The 14,214-nt window shown below is 35.1% G+C and overlaps 1 protein-coding gene across 2 annotated transcripts in view; it reads right to left on the bottom strand.

Moving 5' to 3' along the window:
• Window positions 1-14,214, bottom strand: part of LOC126506109 (contactin-4) — a 997,903-nt gene that overhangs the window by 587,244 nt on the left and 396,445 nt on the right. The gene's annotated exons all lie outside the window — the stretch shown is intronic.

Raw genomic sequence — 14,214 nt, 5'->3', positions numbered from 1 at the left:
CATTTTTCTCTGCTCCCCTCCCTGCTTCTCCCCTCCCTTTCAGTCCTCTCCCAAGAGGCCCATGCTCCCAATTTACTCAGGAGATCTTGTATTTTTCTATCTATGTATGTCTCTCTTAGGGTCCTCACTGTTGTCTAGGTTCTCTGGGATTGTGGTTTGTGGGCTGCTTTCCTGCCGCTCTTGATAATGTCTGTGTAGACTACTTTCCAGCTCTTGAGGCCATTTATCTGAATTTGACCAAACTTTGTTTTTGGGATATAGGCATTCTTTTTAAAAATAAGTGTCACTTCTTAAAAGACTAATGTGCTTGCATGATTCACGTCCCACCACATGCAAAATACCTGTAGTTAAAGAGCTCCTGAGAGAAGGGAAAACATTTAGAAAGGCACACATTTGAATTATGGTTTTCATTTTCCTGGGAAGACACAGGTGATCTACAATGAGTCACTTCCTTTCTGCGCTTTGGTTTCCTTATGGCCCAGTTCCTCTCACAATGAACCCTAGCAGGAAATCAAGCTGGATTTCAGATCAAATGTGTTCATCCTTTCAGAATGACACATACACAGAGCACATCTCCCTACATGGAAAAAACATTGGTCCAGGCCTCTGAGGACTTCCAGATACAGCGTTCTAACAGTGTTCTAAGAACTGGAAAGTGAGTCTCTCAGTGAAAGGTGGTGGCACAACACTTTGGAGGCTGAAGCAGGAGGATTAGCATCAGTTCAGTGCTAGTCTAGGCTACCAAAATGAAGTTCTGATTGCCCCAAATTTGAGAGTGATGACCTCTATTCCTACAGGGGTCCAGGGACCAGTGTCTGCTAAACTACACTGTAGAGGACTTAAAACACCGAAAGCCTGTCGATTGTGTGAAAACACAAACAAAAGTCAGGCTGTGAGGAAAATGGCTATACCTAACAATGTCTGCTCAAGAACAAAATATCCAGGTGAAAACTCAGTTTCCCTTCATTGTGTTCATGACTAGAACTCTGTGCTTTGTAGGCAGAGTCCGGCTATGTATAACATTAAGAGGCTTTTGTTCTTTTTCTCCTGGTCTTGAGGATCAGATCCAGGTCAGAAGCCCTACCACTGAGTTACACCAGAGACTTGCGATTTCACTTGGATTGTTCCAGAGTCACTTCTAGTAGTAATTAACAGTAGAACGGCGGCTGTCTTCAGTACTAGTTCATCTCCCATGGGAAATACTCACACTCAAATTCACCTCAAACAAATCTGCCTTAGGGCTTTGAGGTCGATCACAGACAAGTGACATATGCAACAACACACCATGATAACTGTTAAAAGGTGGAGGGCCAACACTCCTATCTGATTCCTGGCTAACAAAAGATGTGTGCTCCAAGACACTCCAGCATCCTTATCAACTCTAGCCCTGAGAGCCTGATGTTGGCTCGTAGTAACAGAGCACTGTGTCAGGAACAACGAGGCCGCAATTAAACTCTGCTAATATTTTCCTAAACTTAATTACTTCATATTGGTTCAACATGTATTTGCAAGTATTTCAAAGTCAATTTCTGCAAGTCAACCTCCTTTGTTTATTCTTTGGCTGTTGCAATTTGGCAAATATTGTAAAAATGACTGGTACAAATTTCACATTTGTTATTTTTATCAGGATCATCATTGTTGAGACTTCCGCACATCTACTTGCGCAGCTCATGTGAGGTGCTGACAAAATAGGTTAATTAAATAGCAATTGTGCTTCCCTGTTCATATTAGCAAACATATTCCTGGAGCAGATGAAAAGAGGAGCAAATTAAAACACTAAAGTGTTTGTTCAGTGGTACAGTCGAAATAAATAGCTTAATTGGTTTTGGGTTCCATTCACTCTCAGCTTGGCTGGTAATTACTTTGATTCATCTTTGATTATGGTATGTGATACATTCACTGCAGCATCCCATGCTTTGCACTTGTTTTTAATGGCAGGTGATAATCTAACAGAAAATTTCCAACTACCATGAATTCTTTATACATCTCTCCCTTGAGACATACCACTTAAAGTACGAAGTGGTTTAGAATAAAAGCCTAAACCAAGAACACTCTTAGGTTTCAGGTTAAACAGACTAATGTCAAAATAAATATATCAGTGAGGGACATGGAAAAATTGAAACAGTAACTAAAAATAATTACTTTTGCAGAAGTAAAGCAATATATCACTGCAGAATCTATTTCAAAATATATACATGGATGTGTGTGTGTGTGTGTGTGTGTGTTTCTGCGTGTGCACATCTTTGCACTGAAATTGCATAATGCTGCTTTTCTTGAAGAGCCTGCAATTTTAACATTTGTCAAGGCTAATATGAACCTGGGGAACGGGGCTCCTGAGGTCTTTTTCTGGCCATAATACAAGATTCAGCATGTTAAATAAAGCTCTGAGCTTCAGCAATTCTAGGGACAAAAAGAAAGCTATGGCAACAATTTCCCAACAGGTTGAGACTTAATCAATATTTTTAAATGCTTTGGAGTCTTCAGCAGAAGTCACCAGATGTGCATACAATTGCTCATTGCATCTTGAATAAAAGGGATGTATTTTTCTCTTCTTCATTTCTCTCACTAAAAGTCATAGTCAAAAGATGAGACAAATGTGACATTTCTCCAGCTGGGAACAGAATTTCAAAAGAAGGGGATCATTCAAAAATTGCTGCCCATGACACCCACTGGAATGACAATCTATGCAGCAGTAACTAAACTTTCTTTTTCTAAACAGCAGTAATGAGACCACTAAAAATATAAACAAGACATGGGTTAAAAGTATGGGTCTACATAAGGAAGTCTCTGGTCATGTTCAATTCTAAAAGCTCATCAGATTTCTGCAACAGTATCCCAAAGGAAACAGGTTCAGAAAATTAAAATTCTCTGTAGAAAAAAATACATGTAAAAATGTCAAAATAACTCTAAACTAGCCTAGAACTTTACAGGTGCTATATTCCTCAGTATTTATGGGTAATAGTTCATATTCACTCCCTCTTTCATATCCTTCTAGATTCATGCTCACTTCCCTATCCACCTGAAGTTTGTAGTCTCATTTTTTTTAAACCAATTGAGTCCAACTTGTGCCTCCCATATACTCTTGGATGTATGATCACCTACTAGATTATAGATAACCTTCCAGAGGTTACAATCATAAAGAAAACTGATTCTCTCTTTCCCAACAGTTTCTCACCTAGGGGTGAGACTCATGCCCACTTGCATCCTTCATACTGGGATTTTGTTTTGCTTGAACTTAAAGACATCTTAATGCATGCTGTTGTAGCCAGTATTATTTCATATGTGACACAGCCCTGCTATGTCACAAAACACATTTTCCTTGTAGTTATCCACTGCCTCTGGCTTTTATAATATACCTGGTCTATTTTCTTCAATGATCCCTGAGCCATGCTAAAAGAGGGGTTCCAATTTTTGGCTGATCATTCTGCAGTCTCTTATTCCTTGCATTTTGACCAGTTGTGGATCTCTGATGATATCTGAAAGATGTAAAAGTTAGTCTGAAGTCATTAGGATGTGTCATTAGGAATTATTTTAATATCATGCTTTTTTAGCTGAATAAGAGTTTTAGGTTCTGCCCTAGGGTCTATGACCTGTATAGCCATATGTGTTTTACCCTGACATCAATGCCTTTTATGGAATGCGAGTGGGCCCTAAGTCTGATTAGAAACTGGTTGGTTATTCCTACAACATTTGTGCCACTGTTTTACTAGTGGACTTACCTTGCCTGGCCAGACATTATTGTAGCTTGCAGGGTTCACATCTGGGTAAGATACATGATTTCTTTTTTTTTTTTTTTCTTCATTGATGTACAGTGTATCTTTGGGCATCATGAATACTAGACAGTAAGTATGGTGCTTATTGGTATCTACTCACTAAAACTTTCATATTCTACAACTTGAGTATGGTGTCATTTAATATCAAAGTTAGGAGGGCAAGCAAGAACACTGGCAATGACCTATAATGTTTGGGAGTCAATGGGACCTTAATGGTTAACAGTTCCAAAAGAGGTAGCTCATTCCTATCACTGCGAGTTTGATATGGGCATTGCTGTTACATTGTAGGGCAAATAGGTTTCAAGGAGAGAGATGATTAACATTAAAAAACATATCTTAATGTCACACCAGTTTCTATTGCCCTCTTCTTCCCACCTCCTACCACCAGACACGACTCATAGGCAAATTGAATTCCATTTATGTATGTTCTTTCTGTCTCTGCCCTTATCTCTAAATAGATGAGCATCATTTTCTAAGCTCTCTTCTCAGAGTTCTCATCTGCTAAAATAGCTACAATTTGAAGACAGAGTTGATATGTGGTGTAAGCACACCGTGTTTCACTAATTTTTGTTAGAAAATCAGTTTTCCAATCCCTTTGTTTACTGAGTCAACAAATATTTATTGAGCGCCTACTGAATTCATTGCTGATTTAAATTATCAAGGTATGAAATGTACCTCTCAGCATCTGCTTCCCTTACAGACTTTATGCACTGCTGCGGTATCACTTCCATCATCCTGTCTGGCTCAGAAAAGGATTACTGCATTTCTCATCATCCACTGAAGTCTTTATTATTTATAATCAGCTGTTTCCCTAATGTGGTGCCTCCGATCTGTGCCTGAGATCTTTGGTCAGCTCCAGAGAGCTTAGGTGTTAGGTACATGGCAGGGGTTTTCATTTTGCTCCTCGGCAACCCTTCTATAACTACAAAAAAAGCCTTGTTCGGTCTTTTATATGAGAGGAGTCATAGCTAACTGTTGTTTTTAAGGGAAACTGTCTGCCATTAGACTGATGGAGACAGAATAAGATGACAAAGCAGATGCCCCATGATGAAGATTGGCAAGAACAGAGCTGAATTCACAGTGTTCTGTGTTTATGGTCACTGCAGGGTTAGAGCAGAAAGAGTGGTGATTAGAATGGTTTAACCTATTGCTGCACACACAGTGTGCAGAAATAAGAATAAGATACACACTTTTCTTTTTCTACTTGCTTTGTGAAATGGATTAATGTTTTTGTTTCCTTCATTTCATTTCCAAAAAGAAAAGAAAAGGCTTGAATTTAGAACACACGGTAAATTACACATTAAACCAGATGTCAGGTCTCTCCAAGTAGAAAGTCTCAAATATATTCCTGCGAAACTTCTGCCTGCATTTCTACCTTTCTCTCATCTTTTATCTGCATGCTATACTGAAATGGCAGGCAAGTGTCAACCACAGAATCCTCTTTTATTCCAGGAATGTGAAATTCACATACCTGACATGGTAGAGCTAAATAATTTCCTATCATTTTAAAATATACAATCAATCTTGTGCTAAATGATATGTTTACCTAGGTTTTTTCGACTTTAAAATAATTTGCAAATTCAAAACACCCTGAAAGAAATTAAGCAAACATATTAATCTTAGCATTCTTAGGCAATGTTGATCTAAAGATATAAAATATTACCAACTTTAATATTTATTTTCCTTTCATTATATCTCTCACCATTCCCCCTTTACTATAGCATGCATTTTTTTTTCAAAATCATTTCAGAGTATTCAGTAGATATCATTAAATTTTACACAGGGTTTCCAAAGATATACCAAATACTTTTCTTCAAAGAAGCAATATTCATCCATAAAACTATGACCCAATTATCAAAGCCAAGAAACTGAATACTGGCATACACTATACTCTACTATACAGGTCACACTCATATGTTTCAAACTGAACCAGTACTGACTGCATTTTCTGGCTGGATGCATTTTTTTTTTGTTTGTTTCTCTGATCTACGATCCAATTAAGGACCATAGAGTGGTTCTTTCATGGTCTTACATTCCTATTATAGAGGACAGTCCCACTACTTTTGTTTTCCTTATGAAACTAATGATTATAAAGAATGCCAATCAATTATTTTTATAGAATTACACCCACTTTTTATTTAATCCTCATAATTAACAATAAATGTCAATTGCATTATGCATGAATGATTATTCAAGAATTTGGCCAATTGAACTATGTATAAATGGTGTGTTGTCTATAGTCCATTGAGGTAAGAGGTGGGCACTATATATTTGTCCTACTGTTGGTGATATTAAATATGATTTCTAGATATTCTTCTTACATATGTGCAGTTTGAATTTACTTTTGTAAGTAATCACTAAACTGATGGGAATAAAGAATATTTTAAAGCACATAAGTATATTTTAATACTCTTTTATAGAATAGTTATACTGCATATTGACATAGCTTTACTAAATTAATTTTTTATAGAGACAGAGTTTACTGTAGCCTGGGCTGGTCTGGACATTATCATGTAGATCAATCTTTCTTTGAACTCACAGAAAAAGGTATGCCCCTGCCTCCCAAGTGCTAGAATTAAAGGTATGTGCCACCACAAAAATTATTTTATTATGATGCTAACAAAAAACTGAGTATTCTTAATCTGCCTCAATATTAAACATAATTAATCATCTCTGAAGTTTTTCTTTGAAAGGCTCACAAGCAGTCATTGTTCACTCTTAGAAAATATGACAGTGGTGGCAATGAGCATTCCTGTCTTATTCTCAGACTCAGAGGCCAACATTTTTATGAAGTTATTTGTAAAAAAATAATGTGAACCAGAAAGGATGAGAAAAAGACACAAGTGTTACTAGTTCTTGAAAGAAAGGGGACAATGCATAGGATAAACCATGAGCGTTGTCTTTCCTTCAGTGCTTTAGATTCAATAATTAGACATCTCTCTATGTAGCTATTAATTCTTAAAACACCCCTTATCAAATCAGAGTCACTTTCTAATTTCTAGAGCCTTTGCAGAAGGCACTTTATATGAAGAAGCCAAAAAGTTCATTGCCAGCATTTTTATGTGTACCATTTTTTGCTCTTTAAACCATTGTGTTTTGTTGTAGGATATTTCACCTGTGAATGAATAAAAAAATAAAAAAAAAATACTTGTTGGAATCTATTCTCAATCATGTTCCCCAATGTTTGTTTAAAATATTTCAAACACATGGAAAAGTAGAGTGAGTTACACAGTGAGTAGCCATGTGCCTTCCTATATATAATCCATTCATGAATCCAATAAGGCTACTTTAAGATGAGGCAATTTCAAACCCATTCTATTTCCTCCCTCGCAACTGCCTCTACTATTGCAGATTAGCTCACTGATTTAGCCTTTGAATTCCCAAGATGCTTAGATAAACTACACTGTAATTACCTGTTTCTGCCTCTATTTCGTAATAACATCAAGACCTGCTGATGGTAGATAGATGCATAGTGACATTTTTGTGCAATATCGACTATCTCGGAAGTTATGCCCAATAGTTGTTTAGAGAGCTAAGATTTGTAAAAGAGTGGTTACCCAGGGTTAGGGTACGGTATGTTAAGCCTACTCCAACAATTCACTAGCCATCTGTGCTCAGATAAGTTAATGCAATTAGTTAGGAAGCCTAATTGTCATATGCAACATGAAGGCAAACTTCCAGGAAAATGACTGGCCAGTTTTATTGTTTCATAGTCACCAACATACTAATTCAAAGAAACAAAGAACTATATCAAAATCATATTCATGCACATGTGCAAACGTGCTGATTTTGAATGGAAACCAACTGCGAGAGTATAAGAAGAAAATTATGCTGATGGTAGAGTGCAGGTTGACATGAGCTTGGGTGGCTGCCTGGGATGCAGTGTTTCTTGTTTAATGTCATATAAATTCAGTTTCTGGAGTTGTGGAGGAAATCACTGCTGAACACTAAAAAAAAAAGTGTTCATTACATGAAAGACAGTACATAAAACATCAAGCCCTCTATCATCTAAGAGATTGGACAACAGAAAACTTCATTTTCATACCTAAGTATTAAACTGTGCTATGTCTAAAATTCATAGATGAGACCTGATAGGTTTACTCAATTCAATGTTCAAGACACCTTTTCCAAAGTTATTATTATATAACCATAAATGGTGAAAAGTTCTTTGTGAATGTGGTCTGTGTAAAGTTTTCAACACATTGATGTTATTTTAGATGTATGAATGGGTCTAAGGTATTCACAAAGATTGTTGAGGAGATTAAAGAAGGAAATTCAACAATGGGAGAAAAAGAAAAGGAAAGAGAAGAGAGGAAAAGGGCAAAGAGGCAAGCCATACTACTGGCTTTAGTGTAGCAGAAGAACATCCAATAAAAGAAATACTCATTGTTATTAAAAGGTGGTCAACTTCTGAGAACCAGTGTCTAGAGGAAATGAATACCTGCAAATTTATTTTAGATCCCTTGCCTTTAAAATAGTAAAATTAGAAATAATAATAATATAACATTCTTGGTGTTTAAGATCTAAAGTTAGTGGTCATTTGTTATATCATCAATAAGCAATAATACATAAAATATTACCTATCAACTTTAACCTGCCTACGTATAAAGACCAAATTTACACTTCTTAGTTCTGGTCCAGTAATATCACTATGGAGAGTGATAAAATCCTATAAAAACATTTGAGATTTAACATATATGAATTTAGACTTTTTGTACTGAAATTTATCTACATCATGAGCACAAAAGTCTCCCACAGTCAACCTCAAATCTTCTAAGAATGCATCACACAAGAAAAAATATAATGGGGAGACATCCAAAATTGCAATTATTAATTGGTATCAAAAGTATTGAAAATAATAGAGCAATCTGATAGCTAGAATAAAATAGATACTTACATCAATATAGAAATAAAAGACAGAATGCAATTTTAGTTTGAGGAAAAATAGTAGATTATATAAAGCCTGGTATTTAGGAAATTTTATGCAGGTGGGAAAGTGTTTGATATTTTGACAGGTATAAAGCAAACTTGGGAAGTTATACACCTATCCAGACTTGTTATGCTATGCGCTCACTTTTCCTTTATCAACTATGCATAAATTATCCCCCAATATAAAATATTAAGAAAATTCCAATGGAAGATAAACAGCAAGGCTAAGTTCTGTTTGTGAGCAATGTGGGAATAAAAGGTTTTAAAAATTACTAAAGAAATTTCAGAAGGCAAAATGTTAAGTTAAAATAATACACATGTGGATAATATCTGACTGAACAAACATACAGGAATGAATAGGAATGTTCAGTATCTATTCAACAAGAATTCTATGTCTGAGAATGTAGGTTTTTCTTTTTTAAAAAATGATTTTTTGAGTGCTGTACACATAAGCACTTTATCTACACCATTCCCACTCCTCCTTCTATATATTTGTATATACAACCTTCTGAGTCTATTTTGGCCTTGCTCCTGTGTACATGTATTCAGGCCTGACCACCTGGGACTGGACATCCTATGTAGAAACTCATTTCTGAAGGAAAATAGTTCTCCCTCTCTCAGAACCCATCAACCATCTCCAGGTCTTTAAGTAGGGGAGGGGTAAGGTAGACTATTCTCTGTTCAAGTTGACATGACAACCAATGTTGTTATGTAGGTCTTGTTTAGGTAACTATATTACAGAGATTTCATGGGTGCATTTTCCCTGGTTTCCCCAGAAGATACTACCTAACAACAGGTATCCAAGTCCTATGTCTCTATCTTTTCTACCTCTCTTGTATGATCTTTCCTGAGATTCTTGCACAGACATTCATTAGGCATGTATCATTTGGGGTTGAGCACTAGTTTTTTAACTGGTTGTGGTATGTTGAAAAGTTTTGGTAATCACTGGCAAAAAAAGCAGCAATGTTTAATATGTATTTTTATGGACAAAAGCAGGTTGTTATATAATAATAGACTTAAGATATTCATGGACCTCAGATGAAAAGAGAGAGGAAGATGTAAACTGGGAACAATACCACAGAAGAAAGGATGTATACATCTGTTCTTTTCTTTTTGGTAGTGTGAGGAATTGAACCCAGATTAAACTAGACAAGGGCTCTCCATTGCACTATATCTTCAATAATATAAGACTGTAAAAATCCAGAGGAGTAAATGTTAAAACCTTTGTAACACTGTGTTGTGGAAAATCAATACACAAGAATCAACCATATTAGCATTCACTAAGATCAGACATCAGGAACAAAACTATATATGCAATAATACGATTTACAAGCACTGCAAATACACTGAGATCCGTAGGTGTGAACTTCAGGAAAACTTATAAAATCTGTTGAAAATGAAAATTAAAAAGTATCAATGTATGATTTTAGCTTTAGAAATGTTTCTGTTACATATGAGAGTGCCCTTGTACTGGGAGCATAGATGTTCAGTGTTGAGATTACCTCTTGGTGGATTTTTACTGTGACTAATATAAAATGCTCTTCTTTGTCTCTTTTAATTGATTTTAGTTTGACGTTGATTTTGTCAGATATTAGGATAATTACATCAGCTTGTTTCTTAAGTCTATTTGATTGGATAATTTTTTCCAACCTTAACTCTGAGGTGATGTTTGTCTTTGGGGTTGACGTGTGTTTCTTGTATGCAGTAGAAAGATGGATATCTAATCTGTTAGCCTGTGTCTTATTATAGGTGAATTGAGTATGTTTATATTAGGGCATATTAATGAACAGGGATTGCTAGTTCCTGTTATTTTAGTTTTTGTTGTTGGTGATGTTACCGTATGTGTTTTTCCCTTCTTTCAGATTTGCTGCTGTGAGATCATCTATTGTTTGTATTTTTGGTAGATGTAGCTAACTTTTTGGGTTGAAATTCTCCTTCCAGTACTTTGTATTAAGCTGGTTTTGTGGCTGGGTATTGTTTAAATGGAATATCTTGTTTTTTTTTTTTTTTTTCAATCAATGGTAATTGAAAGTTTTGCAAGATATATTAGTCTGGGCTGGCATCTGTGGTCTCTTATTTGTCTACATAATACTTGACCAGGACCTTTCACTGTTTCCATTGAGAAGTCAGATGTAATTCTGGTAGGTTTGCTTTTATATGTTACTTGGCCTTTTTCCTTTGAAGTTCTTACTATTCTTTCTTTATTATGTATGTTTATTATAAATGGGACCTCCTAAAATTGAGAAGCTTTTGTAAAGCAAAGGACATGGTCAACAAGACAAATCGACAGCTTACAGAATGGGGAAGAGATCTTCCCTAACCCCACATTAGACAGAGGACTGATCTCCAAAATATACAAAGACCTCAAGAAATCGGTCATGAAAAGAACAAATCATCCAATAAAAAAGGGGTGGGGGCAGACATAAACAAAGAACTCTCAACAGATGAATCTAAAATGTCTGAAAGACATTTAAAGAAATATTCAACATCCTTAGCCATCAGAGAAATGCAAATCAAAACAACTCTGAGATTCCATTTCACACTTGTGAGAATGGGCAAGATCAAAAACATTGATGACAACTTATGTTGAAGAGGATGTGGATAAAGGGAACACTGCTCAATTGATGGTGGGAGTATGAACTGATACATCAGCTCTGGAAATAAGTATGGTGATTTCTCGGAAAATTAGGGAACAACCTACCTCAAGACCAAGGAATATCACTTTTGGGTATATAAACAAAGGATATTCAATCATACCACAAGGAAATGTGCTCAACTATGTACAAAGCAGCATTTTTTGTCATACCCAGAACCTGTAAGTAATCTAACTGCCTCTTAACATAAGAATGGATAAGTAAAATGTGGTACATTTACATAATGGAGTACTATACAGCAGAAAAAATAATGACATGTTGAAATTTGCAGGCAAATGGATGAATCTAGAAAACATCATATTGAGTGAGGTAACCCAGTACCAGAAAAAAATATCATATGTATTTACATATAAGTGTCTTTTAGACATAAAGCAAAGAAAAATCAGCCTACAATTCACAATTCCAGAGATTGTAGACATCAAAGAAGACCCTAAGAGAGACATACATGAATCTAATATACATGGGATGTAGAAAAAGATTAGATCTCCTGAGTAAATTGGAAGCATGGGAACCATGGAAGAAAGTAGAAGGTAAAGGGAGAGGAAGGGAGGAGAGTAGAGAAAAATATATAGCTCAATGAAAACAATTAATAAAAGAAAGGATCAATGAAAGTTATATGTGTTTTTATGTTAAAAGATACAGTATAGAAACATGCAACATTTTTCCAACGAGTCTATACCCTTAATAAAATTCCTATTAACTACCCCAAAAGTTTTGAGTAAACATAATCAGTGTATATTATATAAGTGTATATATGTATGATACTAGGTTATTTAATATTATTATGATTTGACAATAAATAGTATATTTTAAAATTTTATAATGTATGTAGAACTTTAAATATCACAGCTAAAACACTGTTGACACAAAAGAATAATGCAGAAAGAAATGTTTTTCTCAATAATAAGGTTTAGCCATATACCTACATTAATCAAGAGAGTGTGGTATTGGCAGAGAGACAGAGACTAGATAAATGGTTCCATGTGGAATATCCAGAAATAGAGGCACATAAATCTGCCCAAACAAGTTTTTTATAACAGTAATATTGATATGTAGTCCACAGAGTGGTGTGTGAAATGAATGTCAAAAACACTGACAGTTTAATGCTTTGTAGCATATATACACATGTAGCATGTTCACACATTTGTGTGACCACCTTTAGTATGTAACCAGAATAACGACATCATTTCAACAAGGAAGTCTACATTTAGTAGTAGTTAAAATGACTTTTCAAAAGAGTTTACAAACAGCTCGACAGAGAATAGACTCCTTTTCACCAAATATTGACAAAACAATTTGTCATCTATGATAAACGAATGTCTACTCAAACTTTACACCTTATATAAGCATTAGCTGAAGATGAATAAACTTAGATGTAATACAGGAAGTTGTAAATGTTTTAGTGAAAACATAATAAGATATTTTTGAAATGTAAGCCTAGAGAAAAGACACTTAGACATAATCCCAGACCATGGAGATTTAAAGGGGAAAATGGAAAATTAGATATAATCAAATTTAAAACTTACAATGTAAAACATGGCCTTTTCAGGTGAAAAGAAAACTTATATCTTAGACAAAATGTTTTTAAACAATTCATCAAAGGATTACTATTTACAAAATAAAAATAGCATCAAGGCCTATAATTTGCTTATACAAAGTTGAAAATTACGGGTAAAACATAAATGGTGATTCCAAAAGCTATGAGGAGCATGAAAATTACAAGCACAATGAAATATCTTTCAGGATGGGTAAAAATATGAATCATAGTAAAATTTAAATGCTGGCAAGGCTATAGAAAGCCTGGATCCAGAACATGAACTTATTTTGGGCAGGAATTGTAAGGTGATGTACTCTGACAAACACTTGGTCAACTTTAAAAATGACTGAACTGAAGCCACTGTGCTCCTCTCAAGCCTGCTAGGAATGCATACACGTCCAGAAACATAACAGTACTTTAAAAATATCTCTCAAATCCAAGTTACGAATGATTCTTATGTATTATATATTATATCCTATTTATAATTTTATTATATTATATAATTAATATATAATAAATATATAATAAAATATAATAAATATAACATATATTTTATTAATATAAAAGACAAATAGAATAGAAATATCCAACAAGTAAGTCACATAATAGTATCTCTTGTTATAATTAATACTAACTGTTGCTTGCTGTCTTTCAGTGGGAGTCTTTGACAGTATTTCATCTGCCAGTCACTGAAAGCAAAGTGGTTGTAGGTGGGGTAAAGAGAACACCAGATTAAAAAAAAAAAAGGAAAGGATTCCTTTAACCTATGCATTAGGTGTTGTTATCAATCACTGTGTGAAGAGCCAGACAGTACAATAGACAGAAGTGGTTAGAAGATTCTAACCTGGAAAAGGAGAAAGACAAATGATAAGTAGTCAATAAGTAAATTCAATAATTATAGATTAAGTGCTCTGTAAGAAACAAAGTAGAATTGCAAAATAGAGATGAGCAAAGTCTAGTTTTTTCAGTATCTAACAGGGCAAGAGGAAGAACAATACAATATTCAAGTTAGAAGCACTAAACAGAAATTTTAATAGAAAATGTAGGAAGTTTTCTGAGCCATGTTGCTGGCTTTATTTTACCTGGCTCTTATGAGAGTAAACCTTAAGTCTCCTCTTACTAAGATCGAGTCGTGTAATTTAGCCTGTCTTTGGACATCAAAAGCTCTGGGTTCAAGTTTGGGATTCAGATCAGCTGGAGATTCCATTTTTGGCCACCGTGGTTCTCAAAATCAACTCCACATATCCACATGCATGCTCTTTGTTCTGTGTCTCTGAAGGCCCCTGGTGCATGCTGGGAAATTATCAATACTCAGATAACA

This window comes from Alexandromys fortis, unplaced genomic scaffold (genome assembly GCF_014885135.2).
Source record: "Alexandromys fortis isolate MF-2015 unplaced genomic scaffold, M_Fortis_MF-2015_v1.1 scaffold_48, whole genome shotgun sequence".
In the NCBI taxonomy this organism is placed as follows: domain Eukaryota; kingdom Metazoa; phylum Chordata; class Mammalia; order Rodentia; family Cricetidae; genus Alexandromys; species Alexandromys fortis.
Note: the sequence above shows the minus strand (reverse complement) of the source record. Positions and strands in the feature narration are given on the sequence as shown.